Genomic DNA, 7,910 nt, shown 5'->3' on the forward strand with positions numbered 1-7,910 from the left:
AGTCGCCCTTAGGCCTTGGGCCCTTGCCTGTGAACCGTCATCTTCAATATCCTCATGGGCTTCATATCATGAATCGCCATAGGTATAACCCGGCCCCTCCTGGGCGGGTCATACCTAATTAATAGTTATATCCCCAACAGGAGTGATGAGAATATACTTTTGGAATTGTTTCATTAATATCCGAAATAGTTCCGAGAGGTTCCGGAAGCGTTTCGGGGTCACCGAAAGGGTTTCGATGAATATCGGATAATACATGGTATTACTGATTAATATATATAGGTGGAAAATGTTTCCATGTACGTTATATATATATATATATATATATATATATATATATATATATATATATATATATATATATATAGAGGGTGGGACTATTTAGAAACCCCCTTTAGAGTTCCTGAATAAGCTATTTAGGAACCCCCCCCGATTTGGAAACTAGAAAAAGGATCCAAGCCGGATCCCAATCCCTCCGCCTCCCACCTCTTCCGTACAAATCCGGCGCCCGATCCCATCGATCCCAGTGGTGATTCCCCCACCTAACCTGTAGCTTCGAAGACGCCTCGCGCGAGGGAGCGGCGGCGATAGCTGGCGCGAGGGAGCGTGCGGTGCCGGCGGCGACCTAACTTGTAGCATTGAATCCACCTCACGCGAGCGACCGGCGGCGATAGCCGGCGCGAGGGAGCGCGCGGCACTGGCGGCGATGACCCCACCTAACCTGTAGCTTTGAATCCGCCTCAAGCTCTGGATTCGATTCGCTTCGTCACGATGGAGGCCAGCGATTCTCGGTTAGATCATCACTTCTGGATTCCACCCCCTAATAAAGCTTTGGATCTCTCACTGCTTCTTCTTCTTTGATTCCCCCAAATGTTTGTCGTTTGAATCATCGACGGCAAATCTGCAAGTTGCATTGTGCTTGAGTTTTGCGTGTAGTTAGCTGGTTTGCATCCCTGTGAGTTGGTAATGTGTATAAAATCTGAGGTTAGATGTTTGAGACAGCATTCAGTTAGCTTTGTGGGCTTGTGTAGTTTGAGCTAGAAAATGTGCTTTGCTTGTGCTTGAGTTTTGCATGCGGTTAGCTGGTTGCGTCCCTGTCAGCTTGGTGAAGTGTATAGAAATCTGAAGTTAGTTGTTGGAGAAAGCATTCAGTTAGCTCTGTGGGCTTCTGGTTGCATTTGCGCAGTTAACTATGATAACCTTTCTTCACTGCTTGTAGTAAAAAATGGCACCTGATGAAGACGATGATGACCTGACTAGATGGACTGTATGTGTCGACACACAAAACTCCCCCGTGCAGAATGACCCAAGTTTATGTGTTAAAGCAGTGGTGGTGCAAACTGCAAGGTATCCACCACAGGCGCCAATGAATGAAAGAGTTACTAGACGCAATTGCAAACATGTGCCGCGCCTGAAGAACCATCAACACCAATCAAGCGTTTTGGAGACAATCAATGAGGTAGAGTGTGACAGTTAACTGCGTAACAATGTACTTATTTTGCATACAAGGAGAGTTTTCAAATTTCTGCAGTTATCATTTTACTTGTAAAATTTCATAAAAGCAATCGTGTTTGTGAATAAATTAGGTGGATGATGGACCTGCACAAGATGATGATCACATTGAATGTTGGACTAAGATTGTTCCTCAAGATGACTGCGAGCGAGAACTCGAGCAATTCTTTATTCTAAGGCCTAAAACACGATGTCCGTGATATCCACAAGCTCAAGAAGACCAGTCTGGACAGAGCGATGATAAGGCAGGTGCAGATACTTGTACAAATAACTATGTGAAATCTAGAACTGCATGTTGTTCTGCCACCCAAAAAAAGATAACAAAAATGATGTTCTGCTAACATCAGCAGTTAGGTGTTCCACCATCATGCAGTTATGTGTACAAAGCAGTTAGGGTTGAGTGCATAAGGGAGTTAGAAACCGTGGGGCAGTTAGCTTAAATAATGTAGTTATGTGATAAACCACTTAGGTTTAAATACACATGGAAGTTGGAGTACACAACAACTAAAATTTTACTCAATAACGAAAAAGGCAGTTAACTAGATGTCGTGGGGATGTGGGTGGAGCGCACCCTTCTTTAGGCCCGTGGTGGGTGGCCTACTCCCACTCCGGTGACATAGCCCTGCCCATCCCGGGCTCCAGCTCCGGTGACACCTTCCCCATGCTGTCGTTCCAGTGGAGACGCAGAAGCTTGTTCCGGTGGTAACTTCCTGCTTTTCAGTTAACTTCAGTAGCGCTAAAACTCTTTGCCTCCTTCAGTTAACTTGCTCTTCATGTCGTAGATCGATCTCGTCCTCGAGCAGTTCATGGTGTGGATCTCCGGCGGTTAGCTTTTGGGTTTCTTCTACTCCTCCGACCCAGCCTGTGTAGTTGGCAATTATTTGGGGGTTATCTACAGCTAGCATGTTCAGTTCTTACTTGCAAAATAATGTTTTTTTTGACTTTGATAAAGAGAAATTTTTTGAATTTGCTTGCAAAATAATTTTGTGTCAAGAGTCAAGACATCCCTGTCCAGTTTATTATTTTGGGGATCCAGTGAATATTATTTTTCTTGTTAGCAGTTAACTTCTGCTCCGTTGCGCCAGGGATCGACGAGGTGCAGGACCCCTGATGGGGATTTACTGGTGGAGCGACCTCTCTACAGCTAGCTCAATTTCATGGATACGTTAGCTTAGTTTCAAGGAGCAGTTTGCATTACTGATAGTTATGTAAAAAATAAACAGAGACCACTCCTCAATTAGCTCTTGCCCCCATGCTGCCAGCGGCGCGATCCACGGTGTGTAGTTTGCCAATGCTCAATTTCATGGATCAGTTAGTTCAGGTACCGGCTGCAGTTATCTTGCGTCCAAAAAAACTAAGTGATGTACAAAACTATGATTTTGCCAAGCTCCTACTTGCGTGAGGTACAAAAAATAGCAATCTAATTAGAGGGTTCAGTTTGTTTGCCAAGCCCCTGCTTGCGTGAGGTACAAAAAATATTTTTAATCTTGGCAGTTAACTCGGTGTTAACTGCCGCAATCCTTGGCAGTTAGCTATTTTACTCCCGGTCGTTAGCTTGAACTGGGCAAAAAACCAAAAAAATATTTTTCAATCCTGACAGTTAACTATCGCAGTCTCGTTGTTGTTTCTACAGCTTCAGCTAGCAGCAACCACAGCAGGTGGTTACGGTTGGCCATGCCGGCAGTTAAGAAAGACCAGTTAGAAGTGTGTGTGTGTGTGTGTGTGTGTGTGCATGACGAGTTAGCTTAGGACATGGTTCATTTTCTGATGTTGTGTGTTTCCGAGTTGGCTTAGGCCATGGTTCTTTCTTTGATGCAGTAGCAGTTCGGTTATAAAAGGCAGCGACAGTCAAGAGAAAAACTGGAGAATGGGGAGGACAAGAATCCAGCAAGGGAGAAGGGCAAAAAAGAAAGCCGGTGATCAAGGTACATGTCTGATTCTTGATGTGTCTTCATGATAACTTCTCAACTAGGACCATTAATGTTGTCATCAGTTTGAGGAGCCATTGTGTTTCCTGTAAAAAATAGGTGATATATTTTGCAAGGCATTTTCTGTTCAGCAGTTATGTGTTATTAAGAAAATAGGGGTAGGTTTGGGTTCTTCTGCAGTTAACTAGATAAAAGGGGTTCGTCTTCATCCATACACGCACGCCATCGGATGTGTTTGTGCATTGTTCAGTTAGCTTCCCTTATTTCTAGCATGCAAAACAGTGGATTCACAAACACAAAAATCTCTCTCTATCTCTGTGTGTGTGGAAGTTAGTAGGCAGAGGGCAACAGTTAGGGAAAAAATTAATGGTTTATGTGTTCTAAAAATATTTGTTTTTTCTATGGGTGTTTCAATTGTCACAGGGTTTGAAAATTCAGCAGTTATCCCTTCCAAGAAAAAAGAGTTAATTTCGAGTGTGATAGTAGTTCCTGAGAAAAAAATGTTCTACCCAGAAAAACAGGAAGTTAACATCATAATTTACAGCGGTTAACTTTACAAATGTATACTAGTTCGGGGTCTATAGCAGTTAGTTTTTTTACAAGAACCCGTGTAGCAGTTAGCTGGGTAGATTTTATAAGTTAACTTTTACAAAAAAAGTGCAGTTAACAAAACAACATGTTTTTTTTAAATGTGAGTTAACTTTGAAGTTGAATTTTACAATTTATAGTAGTTAAAATCACATTTTGCAACCGTTTTCACGAAAAGAGCAAAAATATGCATGCAGATAAAGTATTGTTGACTTGCATCCAAAAGGTCGACAGATGGGAAGATTTTGCAAAGACTTGATATAAAAAATTGGCAGTTAGCTTGCAAGGTACACAAACATTTTGGTCATAACCGGGATGCATTGCAGTTTGCTAAAGAAATCTAATTTCTAGTGCTCATAACTCCTTCCATGTCTGTTTGATCTTATTGAGAGCACAAGTGACTGGTTAATTATAGCAATTGCATACTCTTTTCTCATCATTTTATCATCTGGTGGTGTTGAACCAGTGACCGTGTTCAGTGCTGCATTATGATGCTCCTGCTTCATCTTTTGTGTCTGTTTCGTCTTCCCGAGAATAAAAGTGAGTCATTTTTAGTGTGTTCTTATTGTTCTAGTCATCAGTTTATCATTTCACATGTTCAACCATCAAATAGTGTCGTTCAGAAATACAGAGACTATAGATAGTGACATATTCTATTTTATACTTTTTCAGACTTCCAAGGAAACAAGCAATTAGAGTGAAAAGGAGAACTTAGAAAAGAAGTAGAGTGCCTAGGAGCTGATTTGCAACAAGGTAGAGAGATGGATCATGCTCAGTCTGTTGCTCAACTGAATACCTTGACCACTGAACTAGCCACTTACAATGAACAAGGTAGAAAATGTTTGATAAACTGAATGTTTGAGAGTTAAAGTGGTTCTTTTAGGCTTGTGCTTTCAGTAAATTTGGTTTATATTCATGTCACTACTTGGCTTATTAATATCCTTTTGTTCTGAAAAGACTTATCATTATGCTTGTTCTCAAGAAACAGAGACCACTACTCAATTAGCTCTTGCCCCCATGCTGCCAGCGGCGCGATCCACGGTGCGTAGTTTGCCAATGATCAGTTTCATGGAGAAGCTAGAGTTAGTTTCAGGGACTGGCTGCAGTTATCTTGCGTCCAAAAAATTTAAGTGATGTACACAACTATGATTTTGCAAAGCCCCTGCTTGCCTGAGGTACAAAAAATAGCAATCTAATGAGAGGGTTCAGTTTGTTTGCCAAGCCCCTGCTTGCATGAGGTACAAAAGATATTTTTAATCCCGGCAGTTAATTTGGTGTTAACTCCCGCAATCCCTGGCAGTTAGCTATTTTACCCCCGACTGTTAGCTTGAACCGGGAAAAAAACAAAAAAAAAGTATTTTCAATCCTGACAGTTAACTATTGCAGTCTCGACATTTAGCTATTCCAGTCCCGGTGGTTAACTTGACCAGGGAAAAAATAGAAAAAAAAGAATAAAAAACAAAAGAAGCAGGAAAAAGTATTATCGGCCACTGTAGTTAGCTTGCTCATCATGTGCAGTTAGGTATTTCATACCCACAGTTAGTGTGACCCAATCAAAAAAGAAAAAAAACATTTTCAGTCTCGTAGTTAACTTGGTGCTAACTGTTGCGATTCCTGTCAGTTAGCTATTTCACTCCCGAAAGTTAACTTGACCCGACGATAACAGTATAGAAGAAAAAAAAACAATTCTCTTCAGTCTCAGCAGTTAGCTTGTCAGCATATGTCAGTTAGCTATTCTGCACGAGCAGTTAGCGTGTACTGTAGCAGTTCGGGCAAAAAATGTCAAAAATGATGTTGGTTTTTTGAAAACTGCTCTTAAACCATAGCAAATCTGAAAACATGTTATATATGCGAAAGTTCGGGCTAATCGGTACCTTTCTAATGGTATATCATATGCATCATTCCGACAAAAACTTTGAAAATTCCTTTCACAAAAACATTGAAAACTCGTTTGATGGATTTTCAGTTTTTTGAATTTTGTTTAAAAACCGGATCGATTTTGGGAAAACGACCAAAATGAGTTGTTTTGCTCCTCCTCAGTAGCTATCCAAAGGTATATCAGTTGCATCAATCTGATTAGCGGTTAAATAATTATGACCCAAAAACAGTGCAAAAAAATGATGCTAGAAAAAGTCCGCCCAACAATTAACTTGTATAGTTAGCACAGTTAGCTGTCCGTTCTCGCGTAGTTAGGAACGGTTCCTGAATAGCTTATTCAGGAATGGGTTGCAGAATAGCTATATATAATGCTCTGAAAATGTTTAGAACAAATATATATTTAATTTAATATCAATGAGCCTAATAAGGCCAAGAGGTGGAAAGCAACTTGGGCCACAAGGGCCCAAGTGCCCCCATCCTAGTGGGGGTGGAGGGGGCAAATCCTACTTGGGGAGGGAGTAGGACTCCCCCCAAGGTTGGCGCACCAAGGGGGATTCTTCCCCTTTGGTGGCTGGCCTCTCCCTCCCCTCTAACCTATATACTAGAGGATTTCCATCCCATGTAACACAAGTTTTGGAGCCTCCCCTAGTTGATCTAGTTCTAATTCTTATTGGTCCTAGTTAACTACTTAGAGCTAGCCCTAGCCACCTCTAATCCTCATAATTAGAAGCCCCGTGTTGTTCTAATCTCCTCCCTCTAATTCTCCGGAGATGATTAGCTCTGGACGGTGAAGCACTGCCGGATCGTGAAGACTGTACGCTTGCAACCAAGTAGAGAGGTCGTGCTTTTGGTCTTTCGTTCAAAGGATCATTCGTGGGTGGTTCGCGGGATAGTCATCTACGTCCGAGGGACTTCAAGCACGATCTACACCGACTCGTCTACTTCCACTACACTCCCGCAGTCGGTAATGATCGTTGATCACAACCCGTTATGCATCTTCATATTGTTCCTATGTGATCGTAGGGCAAAAATTTGTGTTTTCTACTACGTTTCCCAACAAACACATGGTGAGAAGCAGAGTTGTCGGCATATTTTTTGTTCGTGCACACACCTATTCTCATGCAATGATGTTTTTTTTGCGAGAAAACTTTCGGTTAATTCATCAACTGTCAAGGTAGTACAAAGAACATTAAAAGTATAATTTGCATCCATACCCGTAGACCATCTAGTGACGGCTACAAGCAATGGAGCGAGCCCAAGACGTGCCGCCGTCATCGCCCATGGCTCGTTGGAGCCGGACAAACATTGTTGTAGTAGACAGTCGAGAAGTCGTCGTGCTAAGGCCCCATAGGACTAGCGCACTAGAGCAGCAACCGCCATCGATGAAGAGAAGCGTAGATCGAAAGGATCCAACCTACAGACACGCAGACGTAGACGAACAAAGACCGGATCCAGTCGGATCAACAAAAGACAAACACCGACCGAATCCCACGAGATCCATCAGAAACAAACCTCCACACGCCTTCCGACGATGCTTGAAACATCACCGGGACAGGGCTAGGCGGGAAGGACCTTATTCCATCTTCAAGAAGCCGTCATCGCCTCGTCTTCTTGAGCATGGAAAAACCTTAACAAAACTCAAAAAAGCATATAAAAAAATGAAGCCCTCCCACCGGCAAGGGTCGGGATCCACCGCGCCTTCATGGTCCAAGGACCATAGGAGGCGAAGCGGACCGGCGGCGGCACCGGCAGCGCCGGCGAGAGGCAAGAAAACCCTAGATGAGAGTTCGCACGAGGGCAGGAGTGAAGGGTTACGGGGGAATCAGAAAGGAAAACCCATGCAATGATGTGTTTGAATCTAAACTTTTGGCGATCAGAGAAAGGGTTAATGCTGGCCTTGCAATGGAGTAACCTTAGAGCAACTCTAGCAGACCCCGCAAAAATTTGACCCACAAAACGCGTTTGCGGTTTCACGAAGATCGCGTTTGCGGGTCGAAAACATGCACC

At 42.8% G+C, this 7,910-nt stretch overlaps 1 long non-coding RNA gene across 4 annotated transcripts; it reads left to right on the forward strand.

Moving 5' to 3' along the window:
• Window positions 1-426: 426 nt before the first annotated feature.
• LOC119277809 lies at window positions 427-5,238 on the forward strand. Of its 4 annotated transcripts, none has more exons than XR_005137320.1 (7): window positions 427-788; window positions 1,217-1,456; window positions 1,584-1,758; window positions 3,328-3,434; window positions 4,492-4,565; window positions 4,698-4,856; window positions 5,008-5,238. It is a non-coding gene; the product is annotated as an uncharacterized LOC119277809 (long non-coding RNA). The 4 variants fall into 4 exon arrangements; XR_005137322.1 differs by having other exon boundaries at window positions 5,014-5,238; XR_005137323.1 differs by lacking the exon at window positions 5,008-5,238 and adding an exon at window positions 4,223-4,312 and having other exon boundaries at window positions 4,698-4,987.
• The last annotated feature ends 2,672 nt before the right edge of the window (window positions 5,239-7,910 follow it).

This window comes from Triticum dicoccoides, chromosome 3B, assembly GCF_002162155.2.
Source record: "Triticum dicoccoides isolate Atlit2015 ecotype Zavitan chromosome 3B, WEW_v2.0, whole genome shotgun sequence".
Lineage (NCBI taxonomy): Eukaryota > Viridiplantae > Streptophyta > Magnoliopsida > Poales > Poaceae > Triticum > Triticum dicoccoides.